The 13,521-nt window shown below is 47.0% G+C and overlaps 1 protein-coding gene across 1 annotated transcript in view; it reads right to left on the bottom strand.

Annotated features, from left to right (window-relative positions):
* Window positions 1-13,521, bottom strand: part of GPC3 (glypican 3) — a 172,927-nt gene that overhangs the window by 121,345 nt on the left and 38,061 nt on the right. The gene's annotated exons all lie outside the window — the stretch shown is intronic.

Here is a 13,521-nt window from a genome sequence, read left to right on the forward strand (position 1 = left end):
CGAGATGCCTCCCCCTGTACTTGGTGGTTCTCTAGTCCAGTGGTCTTCAACCTTTTTCATTCTGGTAAGTTGCCACAATCCCACAACTGAGGTCTTGTGACCCAATTGGGGTCCTGACCCCAAGGTTGAAGAACGCTTGTATACAATATATGGAAGTTTCATTTAACTATCATGGCTAAACGTTATTTGAAAGATTTACAATTCATTTAGTTAGTGTTATCCAGACCACAACTGGAGACCCACAAAGGGAAGACTGAAAAGTAATGGATGAGCAAAGAATCACAGCACCCTGGACAGCTCCAGAACAGGACACTGCTCTCACAAGGGTCAGAGGGGGACCAAGGCAAGGCCCTAAATACTGACTTTCCTTCCTGGATTTTGCCCTTCTGCATGGAAGGTGGAGACCTTAAAGGTGCAGCCTGGAGTCTTGCACTTCACTTCCTCTGGGTCAAGTCCTGCCTTCTCCACTGCAAGCTTAGAAATGCAAAGTTGCTGGCTTGAGGAGGGGGCCGAGTCTGCAGGAGATTCAGAGGGCTGGCTTTGAAGGCATAGTGCCCTCAAAAGACTCCTGTTTCAGGGGGTCTTCTGCTGTGGCTCAGGGTTACGGTCTGGAACTGTGCTCCTCAGTTCACGCATGCAGAATTACTATGCAGACTAGGATTGTTGGCAACCTTCAGTCTCGAAAGACTCTGGTATCGCGCTCTGAAAGGTGGTTCTGGCACAGCGTCTAGTGTGGCTGAAAAGGCCAATCCGGGAGTGACAATCCCTTCCACACCGGGAGCAAGTGCAGTCTGTCCCTGGCCTGTCTCCCTGGCTGTGGGCCTTCCTTCTTTACCTCTTAGCCTCAGACTGTTGGCCAAGTGTCTCTTCAAACTGGAAAAGGCCATGCTGCACAGTCTGCCTCCAAGCGGGCCACTCAGAGGCCAGGGTTTCCCACTTGTTGAGGTCCATCCCTAAGGCCTTCAGATCCCTCTTGCAGATGTCCTTGTATCGCAGCTGTGGTCTACCTGTAGGATGCTTTCCTTGCACGAGTTCTCCATAGAGGAGATCCTTTGGGATCTGGCCATCATCCATTCTCACGACAAGACCAAGCCAACGCAGGCGTCTGTTTCAGCAGTGCATACATGCTAGGGATTCCAGCAGACTATGCAGACTAGGGAACATGCCAATGAGTCCTACTGAGACTAACACACACACACAAATTAAGAAATCAAGAAAGAATATAAACCAAGTCTCCCCTGGGGGCTGGGGAGAAGAATAGACCCTCAGTTTGGCTGTACTTGTTGTAAGAGGCGACTAAACAGCCACCAGGTAGATGGGACTCATTAGCCTGCGAAGGCAGCTCATCTGAGAGAGGGAAAACTCTGACCCCAAACCTCCACTGCCTTGTGGCTACATCCAGTTATGGAAAAGGCTTCAGGAGTCAACCTCCAGGCAAAATCCGGAGCTGGAGTCCCTGAGGCAGTTCATGGTTGAACACAGTCACATTCTGGCAACTCCTGCGACGCTGCTGGAACCAACCGTGTTGGCCTCTGCCTTTCCATAGGACCATTTCAGCGACGTGGAGAGGGGGGATTAGCTGCATGGGTAACAGTCTATCCTCCATATCTACCTTACCCAGGCTTCGCGCACTGGAGAGGACACTGTTCCAGAACCACTATTCAGAGCGCGATACCAGAGTCTTCTGAAACTGGAGGATGCCAACACACACAAACTAAATCAGTCACATTCTTGTAACAGCAGGGGAAATACTGCAGAGCTTCATCCTGCTCCGAGGTTAAAAGCCTGCTTTAAAAGAGGAAAAACAGTCTTAATAGCTCGCCTTAAGAGCCAAGCTCTCAAACCTGGCAAGTCTCAAGTGGGAATAAGTGCCTTAAAGGCTGTGCAGCACACAGCAAAATGCTCCACTAATTGCCAAGGATAACCCAGGCTCTGAAGGGGTTGGCGCCCGCCACGGAAGCCCTCTGCACATCTGTCTGATCCTTGAATCCTTTGGCATATGAGCAGAAGAGCTTGTACTGGGGCAGTCTTGGGGCGACAATAGTTTCCTATAACAGGCTTCTGTACAAGCCAAGGAAAGCAGGCTGGGGGGGGGAGAAGCTTACTCAAGTCCAAGGAGCTGCTCCTACACCTGCTTTCTCTGCTACCTTAACAAACGTCCTGGAAGTGCCAATGGAAGAGACAGCAGTCAGCATCTCCTTTCCCAGCATACATACATATGACACAAACACATCCTGTCTGCATGTTCAACCAGATGGTGCTGGCACAACAGCTCTACCCTGGAGACTCTAACAGTGGTTCCCAAACTTTATAGCACTGGGACCCACTTTTCAATAATGACACTTTATTAGGACCCACCTAGCTCTACAAGGCTAACAAAAGTTTCACTTTACGAGCCACTCAAGCCTCTGTTTTTATCCCTTTTTACTATGGTGGGGACTGCCTTCTGGAGCATTTGTTGAGCTCCACATGCCTCAGATTGGGGCCATTCTGGTGGCCTGGCGTTCCCCTTTGCCTGTCCTTTGATAAGAGCCAAGATATTTTGCCTACTTGTGAGCAAACACGGCTGATTCACTTTCCATTCCAATTTCCAGTTTCACTTTCAATAGAGATAAATATGTTTCCTTGACAGCTATCAGCTTATCAGTTTCACCAACCATCAGGTTGTGACCCACAGTTTGGGAAACTGCTGAACTAGCCCTTCCTCTTTATCAACTTTCACCAGAATACTCTTGGATAACTCCACTGCTACATACCCTCTGCTCCAGCCCTGCTACCCACCCTGGTCACCTACTCACCCAGGCCTGCACTTCATAAAGCCCTCCTACCACATGCCGTGAGCATGGAGAAAAAACAGGTGAGGTGCCACAGAATGGAGACAAAGAAAAGCTAAGAGAAGGGGGGTGAAGAGCAGGAGGAACCAAGGCAGGCAGGGCAGAGCAAGATCCAGATCAATTTGAGTGGCCACCTCAAAGACTCCTTCCATTCACTAACACCCCCCCCAAAAGTGTCCTCCATCAGTGAGTACGTCTCATTCATTCCCAGAATCTTCAACACAGTCAGACTTGAAACACATGAAGAAAGCAGAGGCAGAGAGATGAAAACGTCTTCCCCCAGGAAGGGCGTGTGGTCTGTGCAACACAGAGCAGGTTGCCTGCAGGCTCGGAAAAGCTTGGTGAGCAGATTTAAGCAGCAAGGCCAGGCCGTTGGATATGCAAAAGACATTTCCAGGTCAACAGGCACTGGTGAGTATGAGCTTCTGGCTCTGCCCATTGTGTGGTCTTTGTGTCGTGTTCCCACCACTCTTGCAACCCATCGTGGACACTCTTGACACTCCTCTCCAAGCAGAAAATAAAAGATTACCAGAAGCAGTGGGTGAGCTGAAGTCAATGCATCTAAAGGCTACCAGCAAACTGCAGGAGCCAGTATAAGGGTTAGATTTCTGTCCCCCAAGTCCAAGAATTTCATGCAATTCAAAACCAGTTAACACTGTAACCACAGCTGCGATACAAGGACATCTGCAAGAGGGATCTAAAGGCCTTAGGAATGGACCTCAACAAGTGGGAAACCCTGGCCTCTGAGCGGCTTGCTTGGAGGCAGGCTATGCAGCATGGCCTTTCCCAGTTTGAAGAGACACTTGGCCAACAGTCTGAGGCAAAGAAGGAAGGCCCACAGCCAGGGAGACAGACCAGGGACAGACTGCGCTTGCTCCCAGTGTGGAAGGGATTGTCACTCCCGGATTGGCCTTTTCAGCCACACTAGACGCTGTGCCAGAACCACCTTTCAGAGCGCGATACCATAGTCTTTCGAGACTGAAGGTTGCCAATATACAACACTGTAAGTTTGGAAGCAACACAGCACCGATTCAGCAAACCACTTTCTTACACAGCTTGATGCCCATGAACTAATTTGGCTCCCATGTTGTCTCGGGACTCCAAGCCGTCAGTACAAACTGCAGCTTGTGCTGCCATGGAAAAGACAAATGTTGGCACCATTCAGGGGTCCCCCAGGCAGAGATGATGGGTGAACAAGTGGCAGGTCCCTCAAGTCCAGGGTAGAAAGGTGGCGTCACACATGCAGAGAGCCATAGGATCTCACCAGCCACAACTGGAACATATTTCAGTACCTAGAGGTTGGAACTGAAGGACTCCGAGCAGCAAACAAGATTGGTAAATGTGCTTTTCAAATATAGTTGGGTCAGGCAACCAACACAGTTAACTGCAGAGACAGAACTGCACATGATGCATGCTCAACGATGGTTCAAAGATGCTGTGCTCCAAACGTACATCCAAGTCCCTAACAACAGAGGCTTTCTTCAATCAAAGAGCCTTGCAAAACGGTACACTATGGAGTTGTCATTCAAGTTGGGGGTGCACCAGACGCTCCTTGGGTTTGCAGCCCAGAACACGCTCTCTCCTCCCGCAGAAGGCAAACGGAAAACAGTCTCGTAGCATTTAACACTCCAGTGCGCTCCACTTTCACCGTGTGGTAGGAATGCAAGCTTGAACATCAAACTCAACAACTCAGCGACTGGCATATTTGCATGGCATGTCAGTTCCGGATGCCACATCTGTAGCCAAAAGTGCTGAAAGGCTTAGCACGAGGACAACGGCACCCGCCAAGTGCCAGCTGGCGGGCAAGGCTTTGCTGCCAGGCAGACAGAAGCAGAGTTGCGACAGGTCACGAAGTCACCCACATATAGGTGGCTGTGGAAGACAGCAGTGTAGGATTGCCATTAATCTTTGGGCTTCTTCACACAATCCGTACAGTTCTCTGCCACAAGGTGTAACAGTGGCCACTGGTTTGGGTGGCTGTCGACAAACTCTTGGCAGCAGGAAGTCTTATCCATGACTCTTGAGTCACAATGGCTGGAGCCTTCTGCTCTAAGCCACTGTTGGAGGTAAGCGATAGCAGAGGCTTGACATTTTGCCCTGCTTGCGGTTTTCCCCAGAGGCAACCAGTTGGCAGCATAGCTCTTAATACAGCTGTGACGGGAAGCCCTAAGTAGGCACAGAATAGAGAGGAACAAGGTATCTTCTGAAGTCACGAGCAACCCCCACCTAGGGGCAGGACACAAAGGAGAAAGTGTGCATTGTTGAGAGGAAGCAAGAAAACAGACAGATCAAGGAAGTTGGAAAGACTGGGAATGGAGAGAGCAGAGTTACTAGGGATCCACTCTAGGCCCTGACTAGGGGCTTCTGGCAGGTGGACTTGCTGCTCCTACTACTACACGTGATGCCCCGGAAGCCCAAAGGGGCAAGGAAGGAGCTCAAATTTAGCGTCTAAAAAAGACCTCTTGCTGCAGATATTGTTCAATCCACAGCTCCTGAAAGAACCCTTTGAGCGGCAGAGGAGGAAGGGGTCAGTTTCACAGCAACCCTGGCCTCAAACTTCTGCAGATGTTCATTAAGGCTATCAATCTTTATGACACATACGGGACCAGCAGGGAATTTAGGAGATGTTCATCTACAGCAGACATGTTCTTTGGTTTGCGCTAATCATCAACCGTTCCTTTTTTTCTTACTGTTGCAACCAGGTCAAACAGCATCACGTGGCAGGCCTCAAGACTGAAGGGAGGGGGTTTGCTGCCACCCCGGCCCCCTCATGTGTTGCTGCCCCCCTTGGCTGAAGCCTCCCTAGGCTTGCTAAGGGAACCTGCAACCTTTGAAGAATCCAAAGGAGTCTCCAACTAGCCCTTGACATGAGAAAGCTGTGTTTTCCTCCCTGAAACAGCAAACTGCAGTTTACATGATGGGATGAGGCCACTTTCACTGCAAGCAAACCTGCCCCCACCCAGCAAGTTCTTTCATTGCATCCAACTTTATATCCACCACTTCTCTGGAACTCGGGGTACAAAAAGTCTGGCAAGAATTCTGCTGGCGAATAAAAGAACCCAAAGCCCTATTCAATGTGATTAAGGGGGGGACGGACTAATATAAGATGCAAATATAACTCTGAAAGCTTAAAAACAAAACAAAAAATCAGTTGCTAGAATTGCACAGAACGCAACAGTTCCAAAACGCACAGTTTTACTGCCTGTGGCGCGCCGTGCGGATAATCAATGCCTAATTAGATCCCGTTACCCTGATGCAGACCTCATTAATGCTCCTGTCACCCTCTTATCACTGAGGTTTGTCTTCTTTCCTCATTTGAAAGAACCTGCCCTTCTACAAAAGCCCATTATGGGTGCAGGGGGGGAGCAGAGGAGTAAGTGCCAAGATAATTTTTCAACAAAAGCCAAGTTGCTGTTATTTTTCCTCCGAAACATCTTACACTTCAGGAAATGTCAGAAGTGTCAGAACACATCAGCAGAGAGGAAATCAAAGATCTGTATCCCCATTAATACTGCATGACCTCCCCGACTGTCTCGCTTAGCGCAACTGGACATTCCAGAAAAGCGGGTCGGGGCATCTGCTGTACAGAGAGAACAGACAAAGCATGAGAGACTGCATCATCTCAGAAGAGCTGTCCCAGGACCGAGAAGAAAAGAAGAAAAACCAGCAGAAACAACTGCATTTGTTTTAAAACAGTTCTCATGCATAAAGCATGCCAGGCTATATTTTAACGACCTCTCATGCAACAGGAGAAAAAAAATCCTGCAGCGAGGAAAAAAAGAGGGAGGGAAGGAGCTTTTTCATGTTCTAAAAATACAGGACTGGGAGAGAATCTCAAAACTATCGAAACCAACTGCTCGTTCTGTCTGTGCTCAGCAGTAAAGTTGCTTCCTCTGGAGCCCTTTGCAGCAGATCCTTCTCTGGATCCACTTTTCCCCTACACTACCTTGTTGGGAGGACATCTGCAAGGCCCACCTGCCATCTTTGTGGCCCGCTAGCCATCTTCGGTATCTCCCCATCTCCTAGGAACTGCCAGCTTTCTCACAGGTCATTCTCATGGGAAGTTGGGCTCAAAAGCAAACAACCTTGACCACAAACGGCTGTTCCAAGGCATGTTACGCAGCGTTTTCTCTCTAGGAACTTCAGGTTCATAGCTATCTCTTGCTTGTACCTGCCTGACCAAGTACTTGGTTACACCTGCATGATAAGATGCTTCCAAGCGGGACAGATCCAAGGGAGAACATGCGTGCATGCCCCCCCCCCAAACTGTTGTGCCAGCAGGGAAGAGTGCCCGTTGGGGTGGGGAATAAAATTGGGGCCAGGGGAATACCCACTAGCAAGATTAGCTGGAATGGGAGCCCAGGTCTACTTGCCCAGCAAACAGCCAGGGAGGCCATGTTAAACAGGAAGCCCAGGTCTGTCCACCTTGTTGACCTGGGCTCTGGTGTTGGTAGTGCTCATGACGACCCCCCCCCCCAACACAAACACTGGATCTGCCCCGGCTTCTAAGCAACAAGAATCTGGAAAGTGGTTGTGCATATTTATTTTTCACATTTTTCTACCGTCCTTCCTCCAAAGGCAGTGTACACAGCTGCTTCCCTTCTTTTGGGGAGTTCACAGTTCATAATTTTAATCACATATAATCATCCTGCTGTCAAGTAGCTGAACTACTGAAGTAGTAAACAGTGAGCAGATTTAGGCCCAAATCCTAACCAACTTTCCAGCACTGGCATAGAGGTGCCAATGGGACATGTGCTGCATCCGGCACTTGGGTGGCACTCCAAGAGACCTCCTCAACTTAAGGGAATGTTTGTTGCCTTACCTGGGAGCTGCACTGCCCTTATCAGTCAACAGTCAACAAAACCTTTATTAGGCATAAACATATGATAGGTGAGAACTCTGTACAGAAATCGTAGAGAGTATAAACCTAAATAGTACACAAATATATGTATAAGTGCACACCTATGTGTACACACAGATACAACGTACATTACATTTTACAAACAAACATGAATTTAAAAGACAGAAACAATCTGTTACTCTGAGGATCTTGCCAGAATGTAGCCTACTCAGTGATTACTTGGTACAGAAAGCTTGGCTCGATTCAGAATACTCAAATTTAGGAACTGTGCGACTGAGAGGGTTGTATGTTCTACATCACCTGCTAGAAGGAATTGAATTATATCTTTCTCAGAATGCCCTGTTTTGGGATGGAGCAAGGGAGAGAGAAATTGCTGCCTTAGTGCTTGATATCTGGGACAGTGCAACATGATGTGTGTGGATGATTCTACTTCGCCTAAATTGCAGCTACATAAACGATCTTCCCTGGAGGCGTTTCTAAATCTGCCATGCACGTCATTAGAGGGGGTCACATTACAGCGTGCCAAGGTAAAAGCCCTTCTCTCCAGGGGGTGTATTAGGAGGGACAGATAATTTGGTTGTTGACCACTTGTGATTTTAAGTTGAAAATTCAGAGGGGAACATTTTTTCTGTGCTGCGCCTAGAATCTCTTGCCTTTCTATATCCCTTTCTATATCCCTTATGTCGGTGCTGGAAAACAGGTTAGGATTGTGCCCATAGTCACGCAATTAATTTAGCTTGGGGCCCCGGACTTGGCTCTGAGCACCAGCACTTGGCTTTGTGTCAATCAATTTCAAGAACCTTTATTGGCATTAAAACAGTTTATAACGGGCACAAGAAACACAGACTATACATCAGGGTCCTATCCACAGCATAAAAATTTAAGTTAATGGGATGCATGAAGATAGTTGCCTTATAACAACTAGCAAATAATCAGCGACAAAAGTCTGTGTCAGTCTGTGAGCCCACTTTGTAAGTTTTAGCTCTGTATGCTTTGCTCTTAAAAGCGGTTCAGTATCTTTTTGCCTACTGACTGTGGACCAAGGATATTTTTCTCCTCTGATTCCAGAAGATACATCCCCCCCCCCCCCGGAGCTCACAGCTGAAGGTCTGGAACTGCATCCTACAGCCTCTTTACAGCTTGTCCAATTCCCAAATTGTTCCCATGCCGGGCTGATCTAAGATTGCATATTTGTCTGGATTTTGGAATAATTGCATGAATATAATGAGAAATACCTCCTCTTGCTCTTTTCACTGTTACCCTTAAAGGCTTTTAGTTTCTTGGACATTTTTCAACCATGTCTGTACAGGTACATCCTAAGAATGAAAAGACTCTGGCTCCCTGCTTTAGTGTGTGCTTGCTTGCTTTTACACCCCCCGTTTCTGGACTCATTTCTCAAAAAGAAAACCTTCTCCTTGAACTTATCCTTCTCCTTATTATTAACAGTATTTATATACCGCTTTCCAATTAAAAGTTTACAAAGCGGTTTACAGAGAAAAAAATCAACTAATGGCTCCCTGTCCCAAAAAGGCTCGCGATCTAAAAAGATGCCAATGAACAGCAGACAGCCACTAGAAAAGACACTGCTGGGGTGGGGTGGGCCAATTACTTCTCCCCCCCTGCTAAAAAGAGGAGCACCCACTTGAAAAAGTGCCTCTTACCCTGTTCACAGGGGTTAAATGACATGAAAAGGCTCTAGACATGTTGCAATGGCCATCTTTAAGACTCATGGGCAACTCAAGTCAAAGGGGGCCGAGACTCCAGACTCAAGACTCAAAGCTGTAACTTCGGGCAGGAGGTCTGGTCTAGAGGGTAGAGCCTCCGTTAGCCCGAAGATAACATCAGAAGCTCGCCAGTTCGAGGACACCGGCAGCTCCCTGAACAGCTGAGAACGGCGAGACCTTGAAGCAGCTGACAAGCCCAGCTGAGTGATTCCACCTGCCCTTGGTGTGAGCAAGAAGCGTCTCGGCTGCCCTCCATGTGAGAGATGGAGCTGCTTGTCAGTCTGTGTGGGAGAACTGGAGGCCAGAAGTGAGACCAAACCAGGAAGATCCATCTGAAATGTTGTTGGTTCTTGAAAGAGAGAACCTCTATGATTGTAAAAATCCCCTTGAGGGGTTTAGAAACGCCTGCCTATGTAAACCGCCTTGAATAAAGTCAGAGGAGTAATCCGATGACCAGAAAAGAGCTATATAAATACCTAGTTATTATTATTATTAACTCCAGCACATTCCTATTAGAAAGACAGCCAATAACAGCTTTAGCTTATTCCTATACTTAACTCGATCATGAACATTAAAGCCATTTAGTTATTTGATTTTTCTCTGTAAACAGCTTTGTGAACTTTTAGTTGAAAAGTGGTATATAAATGCTGTTAATAATAATTAATAATTAATAAAGAATAATGCAAGCAGCCTTTCCTCCCAAAAACCTGACTGCAGAGCAATCTCACCACAACAAGCATAAAACCTTTGTTGCCATGAGCTTCATCTCCGTTCCCATGAGCTTCCAACTCAGCTGACAGGGAGTCAACACCACAGATGTAGTATTTGAAAATGGTTCTCTTTTACATTTGGATGGAGGAAGAAGGCTGGTCCTTGTGTGGGGCAAAAAAAACCTTTGACGAGTTGAAACTGAGTGGCCAGTCACTTTTTCCTATCTAGATTTAGACTGGGGGGGGGGGCAAACTTTCAGCTTTAGAGCTCCTGGACCTTTAACAATTGTGTAGAGGAGGGAATTTCAGCAGGTGCTGCTTCTCATCTCACAGAAGGCAAACTGCACCTGCTGAAATTCCCTCCTCAACACCATTGTTAAAGGTCCAGGAGCCCTAAAGCTGAGAGGTTGGCCACCTCTGATTTAGACCCACCATCTAAAGAGCAGCAGTAAGTATTTCTGAGAGGGCAAAGTGTCGTCCCCCTTTTCCTGCCCTTGCAGAAGTGATTCAAGGCTAGCCACCTGCCCTTTCAACTGCTTGTACATGGTTCTGTCCCAAACATCACTGGAAAAATTGGGGAAAATGTAATCAAAACAACTCTGACGACATCTTCTCCAGGCTGCAAAGACCCAGTTCCTTCCATCTCTTGTCATCCAATTGAAGGAAAACAAAGAAAATTATTTTGTGTGTGCACATGTCAATCAAAGCCTCCACTGTCAGATACAAACCTTTTATTTAGCGACACTAATGCAAAGAACTGCATGCATTTTCAAGGAAATGGCATATATTTGCCCAGCAGAAACAATAATTGCTTATGTGCCTGGTTATTAGCAACGCACTTTGTGAACTGCATCCTTCCAAATACATTAGAGAGAGATGCTCCCCACCGCCAAAAGGCCAGTGTTGCGTTTTATCCTTTGCTTCTGACAGAACTAGATATGCATGGCTATTATCAACTTAATTTTTCAGATATCAGGCTGTTTTTTCAGGTAGCGGCTCCTTCCCCGTGACCCTCTCCATCATCTCCCCCACCTACGGGAGGGTTGTGCCTTCTAACCATAAAGACGATCTGTGCACGCAGCAAGATAAGGCTTTAAACAAAAGTACCCTGTACTTTTACATCATGCAAAGACGTACCGGAAAAGTAAAAAAAAGCAAGGTATTTCGAAGAAGGGGGAGAGAGTTGTGTTCTCCCCTCCTCCATGCACACTCCAAAAAAAAGCATGACATCAAAAGAGCAGGGCCTACACTGGCAGTTGATGGGGGGGCAACAATCTTTAAAAGCCTCTTATCTCAAGTGGCATCACGGGCCTGACGAAAGCTGTTTCATCCTGAGCACTCGCAACTGGCGTCTACAGTTTCAAGACAGCAAGGGGAGGGGGGACTCGTACTGCATTTATTCAGTCTTAAAACTGGGAAATGAGATGCTCCACTTCAAAAGGAGGAAGGCGTCTCCCTCTTTATGGGGGGGAACTGCAAAGGCTAGAGGGAAGCTTACAGGAAAATTGCCAAGTTAAAGAGGGAGGGGAGAGAGTTCGCTTTCTTGCAGCTCTTTACACACACAACACAGCAGCAAGAAGGGCATTTAAAATTGTGCCATGTGCAAGAGTTGGCCCTAATGTGGTTAGGAAAGCCTACTGCAGGGGTGGCCAAACCACGGCTCTTTGACATAAAATACGCAACTCTCGGAAATATGTTGGCTGATGTCCTTTTGGTGCCCCATCTGTGCCATGGGTGTTGATACACAACATTTAGGTGCTACCTGTAGAGTATGTGGGCAGAAATGAGTTTTAATATAAAGTGTAAATCAGAAATTTTCAAGCTTTATAATTATTTACTGGGTATACAGTGCAAGTTCACTGAATTAAAACGCAAGTTTAATGTTCAGCCTGCTTCTCTGGGGGCTGCATTGGCTGCCCATTTGTTTCCAGGCCCAATTCAAGGTGCTGGTTTTGACCTTTAAAGCCCTATACTGCTCTGGGCCAGAGCATCTCAGAGATCGCCTACTTCCGCACAATTCGGCTTGTCCTCTTAGGTCAGGGGTGCTCAATAGGTGGATCGCGATCTACCGGTAGATCGCGAGGCAAAATGAGTAGATCGCAGAGCCCTGTCTTTCCAAACTGTTAATATGTCAGTTTCGTCTAGTGACTAGACGAAACTGACATATTTAGCTGACACTAAACTGACACTGAAACTGACACTTTAGCTGCTCTTCAGGCATGCAGCAACAAAACTGAGGAAACTGACTAGACTCCAGCAGGGGCTCCATACATTAAAGGGGGTGTCTGTCAGACGCTTCCTTCCCCCCTGGTAGATCTCCGGGCCTTGCTGGGTTTCAAAGTAGCTCTCGAGCCAAAAAAGTGTGAGCACCCCTGTCTTAGGTCATCAGAGAAGGCCTTTTTACAAGTGCCGCCACCTAAGGAGGTACGTGGGGCGGCGGCAAGAAATAGGGCCTTCTCAGTAGTGGCACCAACGTTATGGAACTCCCTTCCCCTTGACTTGAGAATGGCTCCCTCTCTTGAGACTTTTCGGCAAGGCCTGAAGACCTTTTTGTTTAAACAAGCCTTCTGAGCTCATGGCCTTTTTTTAACATCTTTTCTATATCTTTTAGTATTTTTATAGGCTTGATTCCTCTATGATTTGCTGCGTTTTGCTCTTTATATCTGACTTTTTATCTGACTACTGTTTTTATGGGTATCTGTTAATGTGTTTTAATATGCTTTTATTTGCGGTTAAATTATGTTTTTAATCTGTTTTTAATATGTTGTAAGCCGCCCTGGGTCCCTTCGGGGAGAAGGACGGGATATAAATAAAGTTTATTATTATTATTTATTATTCACAGCGAGTAAATCTATTTAAGAATTTAATGCTGCTTAAATATTGTGGCTCTTACACATCTGAAGTTTATTGTATGTTTTGGCCACCCCTGGAGTATTGAGTAACTCTTAGTGGTTCTATGTAAAATGCATACGGTCATTTCTCAGCCTCAGGCCCTGAACTTATACCAAGTCAAACGATTGGCCCATCTAGCCGAGCACATCGCCCTTGACTAGGAGCCACCCTCAGGCAGATGGGGGTAATCTTCTCCATCACTCCCCCATCCAAGACCCTTTCCATCCGAGATGCCAAGGAATGAACTGGAAACCTTCAGCATACAAAATATGTAATCTGCCACCAAGAATCAAAATGGATACTACTCTAAACTGGTTGCTGGCTGAACCAGGACTCCTGCAGACTGAAGTCAGAGCAGGAAGGGGAAGTAGACAGTGGGTTTAAGCCCTCTCCGCTGCCATGGTTCTAAAATAGATGGTCAGCAGCTATTTATCCTGAAAACAAGTTCCTGCTTGTGCTACTAGGAGCTCCTGGCACCCCCCCCCCTCCAAGAAAACAGC

The sequence above is a fragment of the Tiliqua scincoides genome, chromosome 12, assembly GCF_035046505.1.
Source record: "Tiliqua scincoides isolate rTilSci1 chromosome 12, rTilSci1.hap2, whole genome shotgun sequence".
Classification (NCBI taxonomy): domain Eukaryota; kingdom Metazoa; phylum Chordata; class Lepidosauria; order Squamata; family Scincidae; genus Tiliqua; species Tiliqua scincoides.